Consider the following 20,836-nt stretch of genomic DNA (forward strand, 5'->3'; position numbering starts at 1 on the left):
TTCAAGGCAGCCCACATGCTAGAGGGGATTTTACTTTTTAATTGTTGGTGTCCTTAGTTCTAGAATTATTTTTACAGTGTACTCCTTGCTTCGGATAACATAGTTTTATTTCATATATTGTGAGGATCCGCACTATAGAAATTAAGATATTACAAGCAGGTTGTCACATACTTTGGAGAATATAGGTGAGAAATCCTTTTAACATTTAAGCTTGTTCAGTGAAAGAGAGTGAGAGCTGCTACACTATTTCCCTATTGTTTTCAAGGCAAAATTATTTTTTAATCTTTAAAGGAGAAAGCTACTGTAAAGATGAATAAATAGAGAACTCAGGAAAGTATTAAAATAATGGTTTAGTCCTTTTCATAAGGAAAAAAATTAAAAATGTATTTCTTCAAGCATACATTTATTTTGCTCAAATGTAGCATATGGCGTGTTAAAATATTAGATTTTATTTTAGCAGCACAGCCTCAGCAACATTCTAACATGCGGTAATGCATCTTAATTCTTACCTGCCAGTTTACAACTATGCCAGCAGCTGCTGTGTGTAAACAGTATGATCAGCATCAGGGAAGTGTGTGGCTGTTTATTGTTCTCTGGGGAAAATGGAGGGTGGTACACAGTTGTATTACAAAGAGTGTATGACTTCTTTAATTCTGAAAAAATATTATTCGTAATTCTGGTAGAATGTGAATCTAAAACATGCATGCTAGCAAAATTGGAAAAAAATATGCCAAAGAAAATTAGATTAGCTTATAATTTAGTATTCTCTCATATAAAACAACATGAAAACAATGTGTAGAGAAAATATTTGTATTTACAATTCTAATGTGTTGCTATTGAATCAGCTGCTTGCAATATATTTGATTTCCTAGGACAATACGACCTGAAGGAATTTCCTAAGGTCATCACATCCATTTTTCTGACTTAAGGTCTGCAATTCCCCAAACAAAACAATTAATCACACAGCCTGATTCTTATCTCACCAAGAAGGAAGACTAGCCTTGGGAATAACTGCTATGAAACCCCCAAAGAACAACTCGATACAGTGGACCCTTGGTAACCACAGGACCTCATGTGGATACCAAAATCCCTGGAAGCTCAAGTCCCTTATACAAAATGGCATAATATTTGCATATAACCTATGAATAACCCCCCCCCACACACACACACACTTTAAATCATCTCTAGATTACTTAGAATATCTAATACAATGTAAATGCTGTGTAAATAGTTGTAAATACAATGTAAATGCCAGGTATATAGTTGCCAGCACATAGTAAATTCAAGTTTTGCTTTTTGAAATGTTCTGGTTTTTGTACTGAATGTTTTTAATCTGTGGTTGGCTGAATACGTGGATGTGGAACCTGCAGATACAGAGTCCAGGCTGTTTGGACAGAACATCAAAAAGCCAGCAGTACGTATTCACAGGTCTTCAGTGGCTGGGTTTGTTCTGACATTATAACATTCTAGAGTTGTCTGTGAATATTTCATTTAGATAGTGTCCTTCTAAAGCCACAGGTATTTTTTTTCTACAGCATCATTAGCTTTTGAAATAATAATGACCATGGGGAAACTATTAAGTATAGAAGAAAATTTGAGGACTTGTGTTGTAAATGAGTAGGCTGTCAGACAGAACTATAACCTCTGGTCACTGAAGAGAAGTTTTCCACAGAGAAGTGTGTAGGTAACAGAGGTTGCTCAGAACCCTGAACTCGGTACACATACCCTTCCCACCTCAGCCTCTCTCCCATCTCCCTCAAATATGTAACATTTTTTAACTAATAAAGGAGTACAAAAATTGCAATCTTACACTCTGTTGCAACTGAATTAAATTACATATGGTTTCACATCAAAAGTTAAAGGTTAATGAGTGATAGATTTTAAATAGCATAAAATATCTGGATTTCTTTCCTTTGAAAATTTGCAGCATGAACTTGCTGACCCTGCATTTATCCCCTGATAAAGAGAGACTTCAAAGGCATGCCTAGTTTCTGAAATTCAGTCACTCTAGGGTTCAGATATCACCATGGTTTAATGTCTAAGAATATGAAGTAGAAAGAGAAAGGAGAATTGGGGACTTTCTCTTGTGGATTGCCGTAAATTTCCCCACCTTGTCAGAGAGTGCCTGGGGCACGCCTGGAGAGAAAATAGCCCGTATTTTATCTTCATCCCACAGATTTTTGTCTCCATGTCTTCTCCTGCTAGCAGATGTCTTTTTCCTACCTTCCTTCAATTTCCCTACACTAATTACTTTTCCCTGCTTTAGTTTAAAGGTATTTACATAGTGATTTCTAAAGCAATTCTATAAGTGTTTTGACAAAACTGAGTTTGGAAAGGTAAAATAATTCAAAACTTTTATAAAGTAACTTTTGTTCGCTGATAACATAATTTTAAAGAATGTAATCTGAACTTTACAAAATGTAATGTAAGGAAAGCTCAATTATAGGAGTTGGTGAGATGATGTTCAAAGAAAGAAGAGTAGGGGACAGTTTTGCACAGGGATCTGTGACTCAAAGAAACAGTCACAAAGACAGGTGACTAGCACTGACCCGTATCTGGAACAATCCTAGTCTCACTTCTGCTGCCTGTGATAATGGTTTGCCTTATGATTTCTTTTAGAACTTTAAGCAGAGAGTAGGTTTCTAGGTGGAGGAAATCAACACATACATAGATAACAGTTAAAAGGAAATTGTATTTGTTTTCTTCTTGCAATGGTGGAAGACAATTACTTTCACTGAGACAGAAGTCTGTTTCTTATATACCATCTGCTGAGAGGAAAAGTGACCTCCAGGAGCACACCAATACTGGGAACATAACAACACTCGTATCTTTTCATGAAATGTGAGTGTTTCTCTTTAGCCCTTTTATTGTCTATTACACTTTACAAGCATATATACATGTGTGTACAAATACATATGTGTGTGTACAAATATAAGTGTGTATATATAGACTCACAAAAGGCAACCATCATGGGCTAAATGATACAGACTACATGAAACGATTATAAACATATTTTCCATTCCTGTTAAGATTTTTCCAACTCCTGTTAATAGTTTAGATTTTTGATGGGCAGTGAAGAAATGTCTGTATGATAACATAAAAAGGAATATTAGAAATATTGAAACTGATATTCTTGTATTGTTTGAAACCATTATCTAGAGCTAGAAAAATCTAACTTTGGAGATGAAAACATATTATGGCGCAAATACTGTAGTGTTATGACTAAATTGTGTACCTTTCCCCAAATGTATATGGTGACATCCTAACCCTAGAATTTGACTGTACTGGAATTTGGTCTTTAAAGAGGTAATTAAGGTGAAATCAGGTTCTTTGGCTGGGCCCTAATCCAATGTGACTGGTGTCCTCGTAAGAGGAGATTATGACACAGGTATTTAAGAGCGAAGAGACACTGGGAAGAGGTGACCGCCTACAAGCCAAAGACAGAAGTCTTCAAGGAAACCACCCCGGGCACACCGTGATCCTGAACTTCCTGCTCCCAGAACCGGGACAGAAGAGATTCCCATTGTTCAAGGCACTCAGTCTGTGGTACTCTGTCGTGGCAACTCTTGTAAATTAGTACATACAGAATGTCAGATAAAACAAAAGAAAAAATATAAAGACTGTCATTTATTCATGTTAAAAAAAGCACATTTTCATAGTTTATATTCAAGAACAAATGATACATTAAAAAAAATATCCTAGTAAAAATGTCTTGAAACACGAACATTAGACTGCACCCAAATTTCCCTTTTTGACCTCTCTTTTATCACATATACTATCCAGATGATAATAAAAGTGATTAATGTTTTTCCATTTAAAGTAACAGACATCTTTCTCATACCATTTCCATTGCCATTAGGGCTCAGATGAGGGAATAAACTTAGGATCTTTTCTAGAGTTGGCAAGTTAGTGTTTCCTAGAACTTCAGAGGAAATAATTTGTATAAAGACTTTCTTGATTAATCCCCCCTTTATTTTAACTTCTCTTCCCCCCTAGATCGCTCTTCCCCTACTTGAGCTTAACTCACCCCCTCACCCCTGCTCAGTACTGTACAGATCACCCCTTATCAGAGCTTCCACTGGCAACAGCGTCTAAGTCACCCCTATCACAGTCTATATTTTTACCTTCTTTTTTTCTCTAAACAAAGAACTGCTATAAAGAATGTGTATTACCACCGAACATACCCATCTATATGTTTCTTTGTGTGTTTTACCTACATGCATGTACATTCCGGGGGAGAAAGCTTTGTCTTATTCATATCATGTGTTAACAGTAGAGATCTGTTGAATGCTGTGGTTGTTTAATGTTGTTGGATTGAAAGGGAAAGGCCTGTTACTTGTGATACTGATCCATTGTTTTCTCTGGATGTTGCAAAGTCAACACCTGTTTGATCTTTCGTGAAATGAACATTCATATTCCAGGCCCCTCCAAAACAGTTGGCAAGGTTAAAAATCTTTCCGTAGGACTTTGTCCTGATCCTGAGGGACTTTGGAGTCTGGGGACTTGGTGACCTGAATTTGAATTGTTTCTTCTCAAACCCATGTCCTCCTCTCCTTCCAGGTCCCCGCCTGGAAAATGCTGTAGTTGTTGGTTTGTCTTTTGTTTTAATAAGCATGTACATTCTTTTAAAATAATCAGAAGAAAGAAAACTCAAAAGCAAGGAAAACATGGACTCAGAAAAATGACCTAAAATGTAGATTTGATTAAAATTACGAAAAAAAATTTGAAAGTAAATTTATACAGTATTGAATATAATCTAGTGTTAATATAATTTGATAACTTGATTTCCAGAGTATACAGAGGAATCTTCCTAAAAACGCATGTATGTTCTTGTACTTTCTTGCTTGAAATTCCTCAGTGACACCGACTCATCTTTTTAAAGACCACATTTATAACGTTCCTTTCAGGGACCTATCCAACAACTGCTTACTTAAAATCCATGTTTTATCCTAACTAGAAGTTAGACCTTGGGCCTGTGAATTTGCTTTTTTCCCTATCTGGCATTTCTAAACTGCTTAGAATAGTAATGGACAATTGAACCCTTCAACTGATGAAGTCTCACACTAAAGCAGAGGCTGTGAGAATGAAAAGAGGGGGATAAATCTGAGTTTCTCAAAGCTGCATGCTGTTTTTCAGCATGAATTTCAGCAGAATAATTCTATATCAGCACATCATTGCCCTGGGCCATAACTTGCATGGTATTTTTCATTGAGAGGGTCCAAATGTTTCCAAGACACCTAATACTTTTAAAACAGAGATGACAAATGCATGCAATTGTTCTCCAGACACTTGTGCACAGCAGTGTAAAATCTGGGGTAATCAAATCAGGAAACACAGCCTTAAAGCAATTTCCTCAGACTTATGGTCACGATGAAAGCAATAAATTCCTGAATTCAACAATGTGCCTCTCCTGCATGATCTGGGGGCTCCTGCACAGTTAGCTGAGTGATGGTTATCAGATTAGTGATCTGCTGCTGGCTCAGACCAAAGAGGGGGCTGGCACTCCCTGAAGGGAAGCCCTACAAACAGCTAAAACAGTGAAAACTAAAGATAAAACCAAATAGAATATATTTTGCTTAAATCAAGAAATATTTTATATTTTATATAATATCGTGAGTCTAGCTTCCTGCACTATTAAGTATTTAAAGTGCTTATGTGTATAAACACAAATTTAAAAATGTTTAAATTTTATTGCTTTCTTCAGAAGTAAGTGGCAGGAACTGGAGAAGGACATATGAACGCCCAATTTTGCAGGGACTTAGGCTGTTCACTGAGGATAGGTGAAGAATTAGGACAAGGGTAGTGTTTATGACATTTTATTCATGGGTATCAGTATCTCTGACACTAGATGCAACACATTCCAAGAGTTAAGTTCCCCCAGGAAGCCTTTGCCTTATTTTCTTGCCAGACTAAAGGTGGCTACGCTCTAAATAATTCCAAATGTGCCGAGATTTTAAAAGTGCATGGTTTTCAGCCCTGCATTGAAAGAGCCTGATGTAGCAGAATCCAGGACACTTCTGTTTCCACAGTATTCAGATCTTGCCTCGAATTAAACAATTTAAGCAACACAATTTATTGAAAAAATCTGTTCACATTGCATTTTTTAAGGGTATGCTTCTAATTTGGCTTGCTTTGTCTGAACGGAAAAAGCACATTAACACTAAAAAGAGGAGATTATCTTAAAAATGTATGAGAATCTCTCAAAATTTCAGAGCACAAGTGCAGTGGGGCCTCATGGGAAAATCCTCACATCTGTCCCTCTTCTTCTGCCTGGGGCCTCGTGGGCTGGATGCTCTGCCTCTCTGCAGTGTTTCACTACATTCTCTCTGAAGGCTGCACACCCCACTTGTTGCTCAGCTTTCAGAGGGTGAGCCATGCTTCTCCCCCTAGATGGCAGCCTCAGCTCCTTGGTCTCCCTACTCTTCCAGTCCCTCACAGTTGCACACATGACTTTCTATATCTCATTTCCAAAAATCTCATTTCAGGAAATCCAGCTGGCCTGCCTGGACTAGGGATTCTATCAGGGCTGAGCTCCGGTAGGGCCAGGGCCAAGCACGAAGGCGTTGCTAAACACATCCTTTATACCCCGATCACTGAATTGAGACTCGAGTTCAGAGTTCTGGATGAAGTAGAAAAGGCAGCTCTATTTCTTTGCCAGGTAAAGGAAATCACAGTGGTCTAATGCCTCTAAGACCAGGAGCTTGCTGGGGAAAGAAGGCAGGGGGTTTTATAGTAAAAGTCCGAGTTTAAGGGGCGGAGCTGGTTTCCATAGAGATTATACACAGGGTAACAAACTGTTGCAAACTTGTTCTTGTTTTTGCAGATGCAGTGGTCCCCTTCCTTCTTCTGGGTATGATGTTTACCTTTAACTTTGGGAATCTCCTAATAGTCTTCTGCCTCAAAGAGAGGGTATTTAGGAAGCAGTATGTGGCTTCAAACAAAGATTAATCTATGTAGGCTAAATAAATGTAGATTCTATTGCAGTTGGAATAACAATATAGTTATGGAAATTAAGCCAATATTCCCAAATTTTTATGCTATCTTGAAATATTATAAAATTTGATATCAAATATATATATATATTTCCTAAAATATAGACATCAGGATTTACTAACAATGGACATGCCAATTGACTGATAAACTTGTCTTCAATTCAAACATTAATCGACCATTGAAAATAATCATAGAGGAGGAAAATTATTTTAATTCAGCAGAAAAAAAGAAGGTCTGTTTAAGGTACAGTAATGATTGACCTTGATTGAGAGAATCACTTTTAAAGTCTATTAGATATGAATTTTTCAGTATCCATCATGTTTCATGATGATATTTAACACATCACAGGTTACTGACATTAAATTGTTAATTTGAAGATTTAAGTTTGAAAAGTTAACAATATGCAATCTTAAAATAGTAACTCATGTTAAGATTTAAGATAATGTAATATAAACCATAAAACGTTAAGCTCTAGAAATACTGCATCTCTGTGAAATATACCGTTTAAAACACATACACACACACACACACACACACACACACACACACACACACACACACTCTAGGATAAAGCTGAAAATGTTGTATGGAGTAATAGCTTCTAAACCAACTGCCATTTTAAGAAATGTTAAACATATACTTTAGAATATAAAGCATGCATAGAATAAAAATATTACATTTGAACTTATCTGACTTTCAATTTAGAGAGGAGATTCAGAAGGTCATTCTCTGCTTTAACTCCATTTGGATAGTTTGTTAATGTTTTTAAATGAAAAATAACTCCTATCTATACGTGTAGCTAATTAGCCACCATCCTCGGCAAAGTCCTGACCTGCGTCCACTGGTAATCGGTGGGCTTGGCCGCCTTGTTCTGCGCTCGCCTTTACTCTCAATCATGCATTTGTGACCCTTTCAGCCCAGGAAAAACCTGTATTGGTTGTTCTGAGAAAGGACAGTATTTCAAAGAAAAATAACCCATGACCTTAAAACTCAAAATGGAAAGAAAATTGTCCAGAATTTAATCAGTCACAGAGTTCAAAGGCTTTCTTTTCTTATAACTGAACTTATCTAAATTATCTGCTTTAATAGATTAAGAAGGGTATGTGAGAACTCCCTGATAATGCTGCATCGAATGATTTGCAAAAGGGGAAAAACCCTACACACAAAATGAGTGTTCTAATAGAGGGTCCTGGAGTTTATAATCTATTGTGGCAGTTTCCATAGTGATTTCACAGAGAGAAATACAGTGTGCTACCCAGGATAACTTCTATCACACATAGAGAAACACACCTTTCATAAAACTAGATTAGTTTAATGGATCTCAGGCTGACCTACTTCTTCTGTTTTATTTAGGTTTCCTGCTCTTTGTGGAGTACACTCACAACCAGAATCTTATTAAATGAAGCTAAAATATTGTTCTTTAACTCTATCACTTTATTAATACCTCCAGAGATTTAAACACATCACATTGGAACATATTAGTTTCAGTTCTCATGTTCCTTATGCTGAACCTGGCATTCCTTTTACCTAAAGTAGTGCCTGGAGCACAGAAGGCGCTTAAGAAATATCCATACAGAGGATCACAAATGCGCGCATTTGTTTCATTTAACTAAGAATGTCTCCATAGTGCTGTTTCTTCCCCTTTGGTTCAGGACCCATGCAAGAGCCAGCAGGGGTAGCTGGATATAATCCTAAATCTGAATGTTTAGTCCCTGTACCATGGCCACATGTCAAACTTTATATATGAAAAAGAAGATGCATCTCTGAATGCTATCGACTGCAGCAATATTTCTTCTTCCTTAGGGCATCTGAGGCAAGGTTTAAAGAGAAAGAGATAATTATTGTTGATTATTATCGTATTGCGATTTTATGTTTTCTCATTTAAATGTCACACCTCTGCAAGGTAATTACAATTATTGGTACTAAGGCTCCCATTTTGGATGGTAATAATCTCTCCAGTTATGTCCATACGGTGTAAAGGATACTAAAAGGTACACTAAGCGATTGTTATTCACAAGCTGCATCTGTACAGCCAATGAGATCACTTTTTGTAAAGCAAAGATTTATTGAACACTGGGCTGAGCCATGAATGATAAGGCAGCCACCTCTTAAATATTTTGTGGAAGAGAGCATTTTACTCAGAGCCAATGGGCCTAGGGAAAGAAAACACTGGGTGTTTTTGAAGGGTAGCAAACAGTAATACTGGATGAGAAGGGGCAGGGATGAAAAAGAGTATGGAAATAAGCAATGACCACATCAGGAATGCTCTTTTAGGTAATGAGACACTTATTATTTTGTTATATTTATGATGGACTGTTGCTGGGTAGTTGTAATTGTGTCTGGGGTTGGGGGGAAGGGTGGTGAGGGTAAAAGAGAAACAAAAATCCTCTAGAAATAATCTAGGATAAAAGATGAAAATGCCTAGAATAATATTGGACATATTAAGAAATGGTGAGCTTTGGAGATGCTTTGGATTTATGAAAAGACCTTCTGATGGTCTGGACGTGGGCTGCACAAGAAAGAGAAGAATCAGTGATAACTTCCTGAACTTGAGCCTGAAGAACGGACACTCTTAAAGGTTTTACTAGGACTCATTCTAGACCCACCATGTGCTAATTGTCTCAAGAATTCCATAAAGCTATCTATAACTACATACTTTATAATATTCTGTCATAAATTTTAGCCACTGAATAGTATCATCAGTTTTGGGAACAGGGGCCTATATAAGTGGGTGGTAAAGTATAACAAACTTGCATAAGGATTCAGAAACGTGACACTAGATAGTCTCAAACATGTAAGATATGAAGATTCTGCACAAAATGTGATCAACAACTGAAGGTACCATTAAAATAAATAAATGTTGATAACAAAAATTTTGATTGCTTTAATTTTCAATCATCGGTTTCTCTACAATGCATATTTTAAACTATAGGTTACATTGCAGCTCTCATTGGTTCCTTTTTTCCTTTTCTTTTCTTTTCCTTCTTTTTTTTTTTTTTTTTTTTTGGTTTTCCACTTTACTAAGAAACCTTAACCTGTGATGTAAGATTGTTGAGAATGACATAATCTGTTTTTTGTTTAGGGGCTATGCCATATAATTCTGAATATTTGAATCAATCCTGGATCCATAACTTACAAAGTGATTTCTAATTGAAGACTACATTATTAAAAATATATATATATATAAAAATTATAGCATAAAATAAACAGTTCATCAAAGTTTTAAATCTTTTAAGCAGTGTTGCTCAGTTGTAACTTTGAAATTACCCATTTAACACTTAAGGAAAAAAGGGTTCGTTTCATAATCATTATTTCTTCTTATTTATATCTTCTCCTCCCTTCGTCCAAACTTTTTTTTCCTTGATCAATCATTTAAGTTCACTGGTGTAAAATCTATTACAAATGATACTGAAATTAAGTGAAAACGATATATGGAAAGTGAAGGCAGTTAATGTAGGCAAATCTCTTGTATCTACTGTAAAATTAATATGAAAAACTTGGTAACGGCAAAAGAATGAGATGAGAGAGGCTGTTTGTTCCTTTTCTTTACTTCTTGGATTGCATTTTGGCTTTGAGTAGGTTTGGTGATTTTAAGTCATATTTGAACATGCAATTGCACATTGCTCTAGATTATCCAGAAAAGAGTGACAATAACTGAAAACGGTGAGTGGAAGTAAAATTAGAATGATTATGAGTGGGTTGAAATTTGAAAAAAGAGGTATTTGTCCTAATGTATAAGGTGAAATCTCACACCTGTCATTTATATAGGAATATTACTCAGCCATAAAAGAAAGAAATCTTGCCATTTGTGATAAGATGGATGGACCTAGATGGTAATAAGCTAAGTGAAATGTCACACAGAGAAAAACGGATACTGTATTATTTCACTTATGTGTGAAATCTAAAAAAATACAGCAAAGGAACAAACATAACAAAACAGAAACAGACTCATATATGCAAAGAACAAACAGGTAGTTGACAGAAGTGAGGTGGGTAGAGGGATAAAAAGAAAAAAAAACTACATGAGACAATAAATGCTAATTAGTTTGATTGTGGTGATCATTCCACAACATATATTTATATAAAACCATCACAGTTGCACACCTTAAATATCTACAACTTTTGTCAATCATACCTCGATAAAGCTGAAAAAAGGGAAAAAAAAGTGAATATTCCATGGAATTTAGTGCATCCACAATGTTATGTAACCACCACCCTGTATCTACTTAGAAAAGTATTTCTAAAAATATCTTGATTTACTTGAAACATATTGGTAGTCTATTTTCAATACTATCTTTCTAGAATTTAAATAAGAGAAAATATGCTAAAATCATCATGGATTAAGGTATGTCCATAAATATTTGTTCTATTGATTATCATCATTTCTCATTAATATGTAGTAGCAAAAATATTTTTAAAATTTAAAAGAAAACTATTTATAATCATTCAATTTAAAGAAGTATGTTTTCTCATGAAAAACACGTACATTAAACAAAATCAGTTCTCTGAGCCAGCACATTGCATAGCATACACTTTCAGATTTTAGTTTATTAAATATGGGAATATTCTAAAATTATGAGTGACTATGGAAAAGCTATAAATAGCTGAAAAACTGTTCTAATAACTTACAATGTTAACTGCTGAATAAACGGCACTTAAAAATGTAATCTATGTTTGCACAATTAACACACCTCATAGGAATAATAATGGCAATTGTTATATTATTTAAACCAAACTGAGGCTAACTTTAATTTATTACAATCATGCCAAGTGTTACTGCTGTTCAAGCATTACTATATAACTGGCTATTCATTATGTATTTTCATATTCTGGAGAATAAGAAAATGCACTATTTGGGGTGAATGAATTTTACTTAGAGACACCAAATTCAAACTGCAGCAAAATTAAGCTCTGCCAACACAGCAAAATCTGTTTTAATTCTGTTGCTGGGCTAAATGACCTACAATTCTAATGCTGATTTTATGAAGTTCTTGTAACCTAAAAATGTTTTAAATGTTATTTAATTCATTAGAATTTTTTAAATTAGTAGAGGTACAATTTGTTTTTCCTGATATGAATAAAACCATGTCCTAAGTAATATTTTTGGGAAGTGTACTTTTACCATTTGGCAACATGGCTATAGTAAATTTCCAAGTGGATGCTTACAGTTCTTCCTCATTTTTAATGATATTATAGTATTTTACTTACTGTTTTATCACTTCACTTAATTTTACTTAAATGATTCCTTACATATTACCTCATCGGTACATGTGCATATACACACACGTATAGACAGGCCTCCCTCACATGCTAAAATGCCCCACTTACATATTTTCAGTGAGTGTTGTCCTTCAAATAATTTTTAACATATGTTTGCATCTTAATAGTTATGACTGACACAAAGAAAGCAGTAAAATTCTAAAATATTAGTTCTGAGAATTTTGGCTCTAATGTTTTATAAGTCAATTTATAAGGAATTATAATATTTTGGCTTCTCAAGTTTTCTAAAATATAAGCTCATTTTATTTGAAAGGATGTTGCATCAGCTCTAAATGGCCATTATGAAGTTGTAAAATACATTTTTAACCATAATTCTAAATTGTTCCTTGTTTAATTATGTCCTTAGTGATTCACCACTTTCTATTACGTACATTATGTTGATTTCAAGTAAGTGTATATTGTTACATACATGATATCTGTACTTTTAGTTTAAAATATTTAACATAAGTAACATTCTGATACTATCATCTTTTGTTCAACAATTTATTGCTAGATGTATGTAGTCATTATTATTTAACTTATTAACAGTCAATTATACTAATACATAGTCTAATACAGAGACATCCCCCAGTTTTTGGAGTAACAACTAACTTGGTCAATGCAAATCATTCTTTTCAAAATAATGCTGAATAATATTTCATTATTTTTTCAGTAATGTCATATATTTATTGAAATTTTTAAAAATCTATGGTTGTTTGAGTAAGTCTACACTTTTATGTTTGAATATTATAGACAACTTTGGGGGGAGGGTAATTAGGTTTATCTATTTATTATATTTTTAGAGGAGGTACTGGGAATTGAACCCAGGACCCCCTGCATGCTGAGCTTGCACTCTTACCTCTTGAGCTATCCCCTCTCCTTAAAATTTTACTTTTAATTTTGAGAGTTCTTTGTATGTCTTGTATACTAACCCTTTGCTGTGTATGCTGTGTGCTGATATTTTTTTCCCTTTGTATCTTGTCTATTTATTCCCTCAACAGAATCTTTCACAAAGGGAGAAAAAAATCTGATGAAATCTAATTTATCAAATTTTCTTTTATGAATTGGGTTTTTGGTATCAAGTCTGTGTTCTTTGCCTAATTCTAATTTTTTTCTTGTATTTTTTTCCAAAAAAAGTTTTATAGCTTGACATTTTACATGGAACTTTGTGATCTAGTAGGAGTTAACTGTTTTATAAGATATGAGTCTTACGTTGAGGTTCATTTAAAAATTTTTTTTGCTTATAGATGTTCAATTGCTCCACCATCTCTTGAAAAGGTTGAAAAGTCAATCTTTCCTTGTATGTATTTACATAAGTCTATTTCCTTACTCAGTTCCTTTAGTCTATGTTTCTTTCTCTCTAACATTATCAGAGTTTTGATTACTGCATCTATATAGTAAGTCTTGAATACATGTAAAGTGATTCCTTATATTTATATTTTATCAAAACTATTTTAGCTAATCCAATTCCTTAACAATTCTATTAAAAATTAGCATAACCTTACCTATATTTACAATAACTCTTTTAGGAATTTTGACAGAAATTCCCTGTGATGATTAATTTATGGCCCACTTAATACATATATATATATATATATATATATACATGCATTATGTCTATGTATTTTGTGTATCATATATACATACCTTGTAATATTCCAAAAATAAATGAAAATTATTTCGGTTACATATTTAAAGAAACTTATGATTTTAAGATGCTATATCTAAGGTCACTTAGATAGATACTGGCAGAATTGGGACTAAACTTTAGTTCTCTTTTATGTCAAAGTGCATTTGCCTAATTTCTATATTACCCTGTCTAAAATATATCCTATATTATTTCCTTGAGGCAGGCTTGATCCCTTCTGTAGTTGGGTGAATAATGACCTCCAAAGATGTTCATGTCTTACTATCCATAGCCCATGAATATATCTCCTTATAAGGTAAAGGTGACTTCACAAGTGTGATTAAATTAAGGATCTTGAGAAGGGGGACTATCCTATTTTGTCTGAATGGATCCAATGTAAGTTGATCATAAGGATCACAAGGGAGGCAAGAGGATCGGTGTCTGAGAACATATAAGCAGCGAGGCAGAAGTCAGAGAGCAGAGAAGATGCTACTCTGAAGCTTTGAAGGTGGAGGAATAAGCCACTAGCCAAAGAGTGTAGGTGGCTGCTTGAAGCTGAAGAAGGCCACCATTCTCCCCTGGCACCTCCAGAATGAAAATAGACTGGCAGACACCGATTTTAGCTAAGTTAATCTGATTTTGCACTTCTGACTTCCAGAACTTTAAGATAATAATTTTTGTTTTAAACCATTATATTGGTGGCAATGTATTACAGCAGCAATGAGAAACTCATGTATCATGGTAGCCCTCTTTTCTATGGCATGAAGGTCCGCTTTCTTAGACTAGCATCCAAATGCCACCACACTCTAGTATCATATGTGAATGATCTTTTACCTCCTGTAAAAGGCTTTCAGTGATGGCTTCCACTGTAAGCCAGATTAAAGATTCACTATTCCTTGAGACCTTTTTCATTGGCATCTTTGCTCACATTCATCCTCCTGACACACATTCTCATCTCTGTTCCATAACCATTCATCAAAGTCCCAGTTTTATTTATAATTCACCCTAAAGTTTTTATTTACTTTTTATTGATTTTATTTCTTGTTCCCTCTCTTCCAATAATGAGTGTCATTACTCAGTTTGCTTAGGCAGCTGCTAAAAATGGTTTTCTAGTAAGCTCTTCTGTGAACTTCTGGCATCCCACTCTCAACTCATTTTGTATAAAATGAACTGCAAATGTTTGAGAGAAGAGCAGAAGTTTTGCTCATATTTTAGCTTTTAAGAGCTTCAGCAATGCCTCCAAATATAGCATGACTATTGCAAAGAACAGAAACCACAAAAATATTTTGAGTAAAGAGGAATATTTATGTAAATAAGTATTTGTTTAAATAAAATCCAAGCAAGAAAAGGGGAAAAAAATAGAGTAAGGACAAACAGGAACTAAACTGAACATTAGGATATCAGGAAACAAGAACATTTTCTTGCACCAGACTTCCTGGCCTGTCATCTTATTTCTCTCCTCACCAATCCCTCTAAAGGGTTTGCCTTGCTCTCACGTTACCATGTAAACTGCTCTAAACCTAACTTTAAAAGACCTTTTAATTGAAGTGCATCTCATTGTAGGTTCTGTCTTTTAGTTGAAATTATCAAGTTTAAGAACCTGATTGGTCAATGACTTAAGTGTTTATAGTAACATACCACCTTGGTGCAATTAGCTGTACAAATGGGTGGGGAGGGGGCTAATATATAACACAGTACAAAGCTGCACATGAACTTGAGTAGCAAAGTTTAACAGAAAAGGAAGGTGTGAAAACATGGAATTTGACAAATGTCTACTGAAAAGCACAGAATTAAATGAAATAAAAAGAGTACCTGACCTTGGAAGACATCATCATTTCTACTTTAATTATTTGTGTAAGTCTGTGCACTGGATTTCAATATAAGATATTAAACAAATGAAATTGTTTGTTCATGTCATCTTGCCTTTTTAGCCACCATGAGAAATTGTGCATATAAGGTTAATGTATTCAGGCCAGAATTTAGCGGTATAATCTAGGGAGTCATGTGAGTTTATGACAAAAGTAATTGTACTTTTATTTGCTCTTTAGGCTCATTGGTTTGATGGTTTTATTAGTCCCTATTTGCTTAGTTATTTTGTATTATTGTGATACCAATAAGCAAACAGATTAATAGAAAGGAATGTCTTTTTCAGAGGCATCCTTATAATGAGAATGCAACTGAAATCTGTGAAAGGTTTTACATGCCTTTATTTCACTTATCTCCATTTGTTAGCTATATATGGGATCATGCGGGTTTTTTAGACTTATAAAAGATAACTGCAATATAAGTAACACTGGCACATTTTTCTCATAAATCAACGAATAAGAGTCAACTTGAGTTACAGAAATTTATAAAAAATAAAATAAGTTTTTTCTAAAATACCACACTTAAAAACTTTTACTTCAAGTTGCAGTTTATATCTTAGCATTATTTGGTTATTCTAATTTCAACAAATAAAATAAAACATCCTTAAAATTCTACTGAAGTATCAAAATGAATTGTAACTCTTGTTTAAATATCAAACTTCCGGCATGTGAATAAACCTAAGGATGAGAATGCTGGTTTTTGTCTATAACAATCTTGCTAACTCACACCTGGGGTTCCCATGGTCTTCTTTCTTCGTGCTTAAATTTTAGTGTTTGCCACAAAACTGTTAGTCTGTGGATTGTTCCTCATTAAATTCACCTAAACCACAATAACAGCTATTACATTTCTAAATCTAAAATCTGTATCTTTAGTCCAAGCTTCTCTGTTGGGACCCTGACCCGTATCTAACTTCCTGTGGTACATCTACCCTCAGACACCGCACAGTTAACTCTGAAACTAAGGTATTAAAACTGAAGGTGTACTATTTTCTCTTGTTTCTTCTTACAGCAGCACTGTAGGTCACCTGTTAAGACACTCCCCTTCACTAACCCTGATGTGGAGTATCTGAAGCACCACCACATCTAGCTTCAAGACAGAGAGTTTATTCCCTTAATGACCTGTGAGGATTGCTAGCATCAGCTCTCCTCTGAAAAGAGGCATTTCCTCAAGTGTCACTTCTTCCTGGGAAGTCCACACTTACTGACTGTTTGAAATGGGAGGAGGAATACCAGTTAAGACTGAAATTGGGTCTTCTTAAAGGACTATCTCAGCTCCAGGGCTCCCTGTAGGGTCAGTATAAGGCCTTGTGTGGGACTGAAACTTAGTCTAGATTCTCTCCCTCTCCAAGCCTATTCCAAACTCATCCTGCAGCAGGGTGAGAAAGCAGACACTGAGATGGGATGTTGGCGTTAGAGCACCTACTGACTCCCTGGCAAGGAGGACTCCCTCATCACTGATGGAGAGAACACAGGCAGATCCTGGTACGAGAAGATTTGCAATGGAAAAAAGTTTATCTGTGTTCAAGTGAGACAGGATTCCAGTGGCGGGGGTGTGCTATTAGGTACAATGAATTAGGTTTTTGAAAAATATGGGAGAGATAGAGTAACTATAAAGGTAGTGGGATTTCATGGCTTTTGCTGAGTGTAAATAACGAATTTGAAAAAAGGTAAGAAAAAACTGAGCATGATTATTTAGCAACTAATAGCTAAATGCAAAAGCCAGAAGCCCTCTTTTAGTAGCATTTAAAGAGGATCTGGTCTACTTCAGCTGAAAGGAGGAGAAATCTGAGTACCAGACCCCTAACCTAATAAAAAAAGTAGCAGATTCCTAGAAGCTTGAACTCTCAATCGATGTAGGTGAGCTATGGCTGGGTCAGGGCATTGGTGGGGAAAAAATAGGCCCCACATACACGAAATGAGGACTTCTAGGTTTATGCCCCTGAAAATCTTGAATCCTCAGATTCCCTGGAGCATTCTGGTCCTGGAGATGTGGACCACAGTTTGCTACTAAGGGCCACACTGCTTGAAGACAGTGCAAAGTTTTCCCTTTTATAGGACAAAGTAAGGCTTCACCCAGTGTCTGATAATAACTTCTGTCCTGCTCACTGGTCCAGTGACTAGGGTTAAGTCACAACATAACCTCACTGTAGACATGCTCATCCTTATTAAGGAATAAGTAAACTATCTCAAATACCTGCAGAATCTACTCCGCATGTACCTGCAGGAGCAAAAGAATTTTCATGGAAATGCATTCAGTGGGCAGAACATTAAGTTGGATAAGGGATAGTCATACAAATGAGTATAGACTTGTAGTTAAATTTCTAGATTAGGGTTATAAACTTGGACTTATTCAATTATCAGTAGAGTTTAAAGCAATGAGGCTGAATGAGATAGCATATAGCCATGGCTACTAGTTTGATATATTATTAAGAAAAAGTATGATCCTGCAAAACAATGTTATGATTCTATTATCAACCATAAAACTACAGAGTTTAAAACTTTAATATGGGGAAATTACTAAAATTAAAGGGAGAAGTAAATGGCTCTCAGAGACAAAAATTGATGATTCTCTTCACTGTTTAGTATTTTATTGAAAACTAGGAATAAAATTAATGAGTTTTCATAGTCATTTTGTGAGCAGTGTTTGTAAGTAGCAAACATATCTATCCATGACTTCTTGTGTGCTTGTACGTGTGTGTGAATTTTCCACTACTTCCTATGTAGTTCATAGAATATATTGTGCTTTCTCTTCCTACACTGAGATGGAGCATTATAGAAAAAAACCTGGAACCATTGCTTCTACATAATTTCATATTTAGCAAAACTTCCCAAAGAGATTAATTTATCCTCCCAAAATGTAAAGTTAATGCAATCCTCATAAATTTATTGATTGATTTATTTCATTTTTTTTAAAATTGAAGTGCAGTCAATTACAATGTGTCAATTTCTGGTGTATAGCACAATGTCTCAGTCTTGCATATACATATGTGTATTTGTTTTCATATTTTTTTCCATTAAAGGTTATTACAAGATAGTGAGCATAGTTCCCTGTGCTCTACAAAAGAAACTTTTAAAAAATCTATTTTTATATATAGTGGCTAACATTTGTAAATATCAAACTCCCAATACTTCTGAGTAGTTATTTCCTTCTTATCATTTTCTTTTGGTGTAATGCAGACTGGTATGCAGTTAAGCGGGAGGATTTTAGCATCAGACTGTATGATTTCAAATCATTACTTACCCACTTAGAAGTGTGAAACTTAAGAAAGTAAGTCAGGGTCTCTGTGCTTCCGTTTTCTCATCTGTAAAATGAAAATAATCATAGAAATTAACTTACGGATCTGTAATAATTAAATGAATAAAATTTGTAAGCTGAATAGCATAAGGGGCTGGTACTTATTAAGTATTTAATAAATATTAACAATTACTAGCAATTACAGAGGAGATTCTTTCATTACTCTGATAAAGATACTTCACATGGTTGGCCTAGAGTCATCAACACCAACTAATGCTGGTACCTAGCAATTAAAGAAGCTAATTTTTTTTCTAGTGAACCTCATTTATTAGAGCTAATTATAACTAAACACTTAACCATACCTCCTCTTATCTGCAACCTACACATCTAATTAGAAAGCACACAGAGAGGAACTTTTAAAAAAAAGCTTAAGAATTAACTTTAGTTGTCAGGGGACTTTAAATTTTGTCATATATTTAACACATTAAATCAGAAAGGATACAGCAAAATAAATCAAGTGAGATAACTAACAAGCAGAGCTTTTATATCCACTCTGATTGCTATACTGTGATTCTGCAGGCCAACGTGACAATCAGATTCTATAAAGTTGATGATATTTTCCATTATTTAATATTAAGACATTTGAGTGATATTATTTAAAATAGTATCATTAATAGTATATTTTCAATTGCCTCATTTAATTAATATTTATTCTTTCCAAGGCATTATGTGAGGAGGATGTAAAGAAATATGTATTGAATTTAACAGTACAAAACATTGCTAGTTTCACTGCTGGCATGATCACTTGTAGACTATAAGAAAAAAAGGAGTGACCAGATATCACTTCGTTTGCTTGAATTACTATGGTTTACTAAAAATCTAGTTTAAAATATGTAACAAGTGACTTGTATGACTGTAATTTGAGAGAATTTTTCTTTCAGAATTGGTACGCCCAACTTTCTCTGAAAACCCAAATTAGAAAGCAAAATTGTTAATTTTTGTTCTTCTCTTGAGAGGATTTTTGGCTTGAGTTTAAAAATGGAGGAAAAATTTAATTTCAAAACTTAAAAAATATGTCTTTTTAGTAGAATTTGGGTTATAATGCTTGATAATAAATGCCTACTATTATTACTATTATTAAGATTATGTAAATCAATGATTTTTATAAAAAGTTGGAAATTTTAGTCAAACATTATTTTTGATGTGTTGTAAAAAAAAATCCAATATAAATTTTATTCTCACATAATAAAAGTAAATCTATTAATTATCTACTTTAGCCAAATGGAATTATGCATTATTTTTAAATAATAGCAAACTTAATAGGCAAAATTCAGTCACAACTATATAACATGGTAAACATCTACAGAAAACAAGGAAAAGGATCAAATCCAAAGAGAAGCGTAGATTTAAAATACAATGTATAAAATCCAGAGAATGCAGTAATTGAAGGAAAATCAATTTCCAAACTATAAATTTAAATAGTGAAATAAAATTATGCTAATTTAATGTATTTGCATCACTGTGTTTTTCAGTTCATTTTCCCACATGTATAAATATGAGATGGTTATTTTCCCTTTGATAATACTCCTTAAGTTATTTCTTTAAATTGGTTTGCTTCTTGTAAGTATTGCCAAAGTCTTTCAAAAAGATATTTGACATCAGAAAAACTTTCCCAACATTATTAGCAAATATACTTTGACCAAGGGTGATATTTTCTTAGATTTTTTTAGATGCAAACACATCGGCAGTTTCTTGCTTTCTCTGACTGGACCTATTGTTTTGTTCAATTGATTCAAATGGTTTAGCTCTGTGTTGTGGAAGTAACACTAGCCTTTACGAGAGAGTACTAGATTTTTT

General features: G+C 34.4%; 1 long non-coding RNA gene across 2 annotated transcripts in view; it reads right to left on the reverse strand.

Annotated features, from left to right (window-relative positions):
- LOC140688791 (uncharacterized) overlaps window positions 1-20,836 on the reverse strand; it is a 151,709-nt gene that overhangs the window by 6,872 nt on the left and 124,001 nt on the right. Inside the window, exons 3-4 of one of the 2 annotated variants that reach the window (XR_012063615.1) lie at window positions 18,986-19,046; window positions 8,581-8,801 (exon numbers count right to left, since the gene is read on the reverse strand). This is a non-coding gene — a long non-coding RNA (uncharacterized lncRNA). Of the gene's footprint in view, window positions 1-8,580; window positions 8,802-18,985; window positions 19,047-20,836 lie in introns of those variants that run through there. The other variant, XR_012063614.1, reaches the window with a different exon arrangement.

Source organism: Vicugna pacos, chromosome 23 (genome assembly GCF_048564905.1).
Source record: "Vicugna pacos chromosome 23, VicPac4, whole genome shotgun sequence".
NCBI classification, from domain to species: Eukaryota; Metazoa; Chordata; class Mammalia; order Artiodactyla; family Camelidae; genus Vicugna; species Vicugna pacos.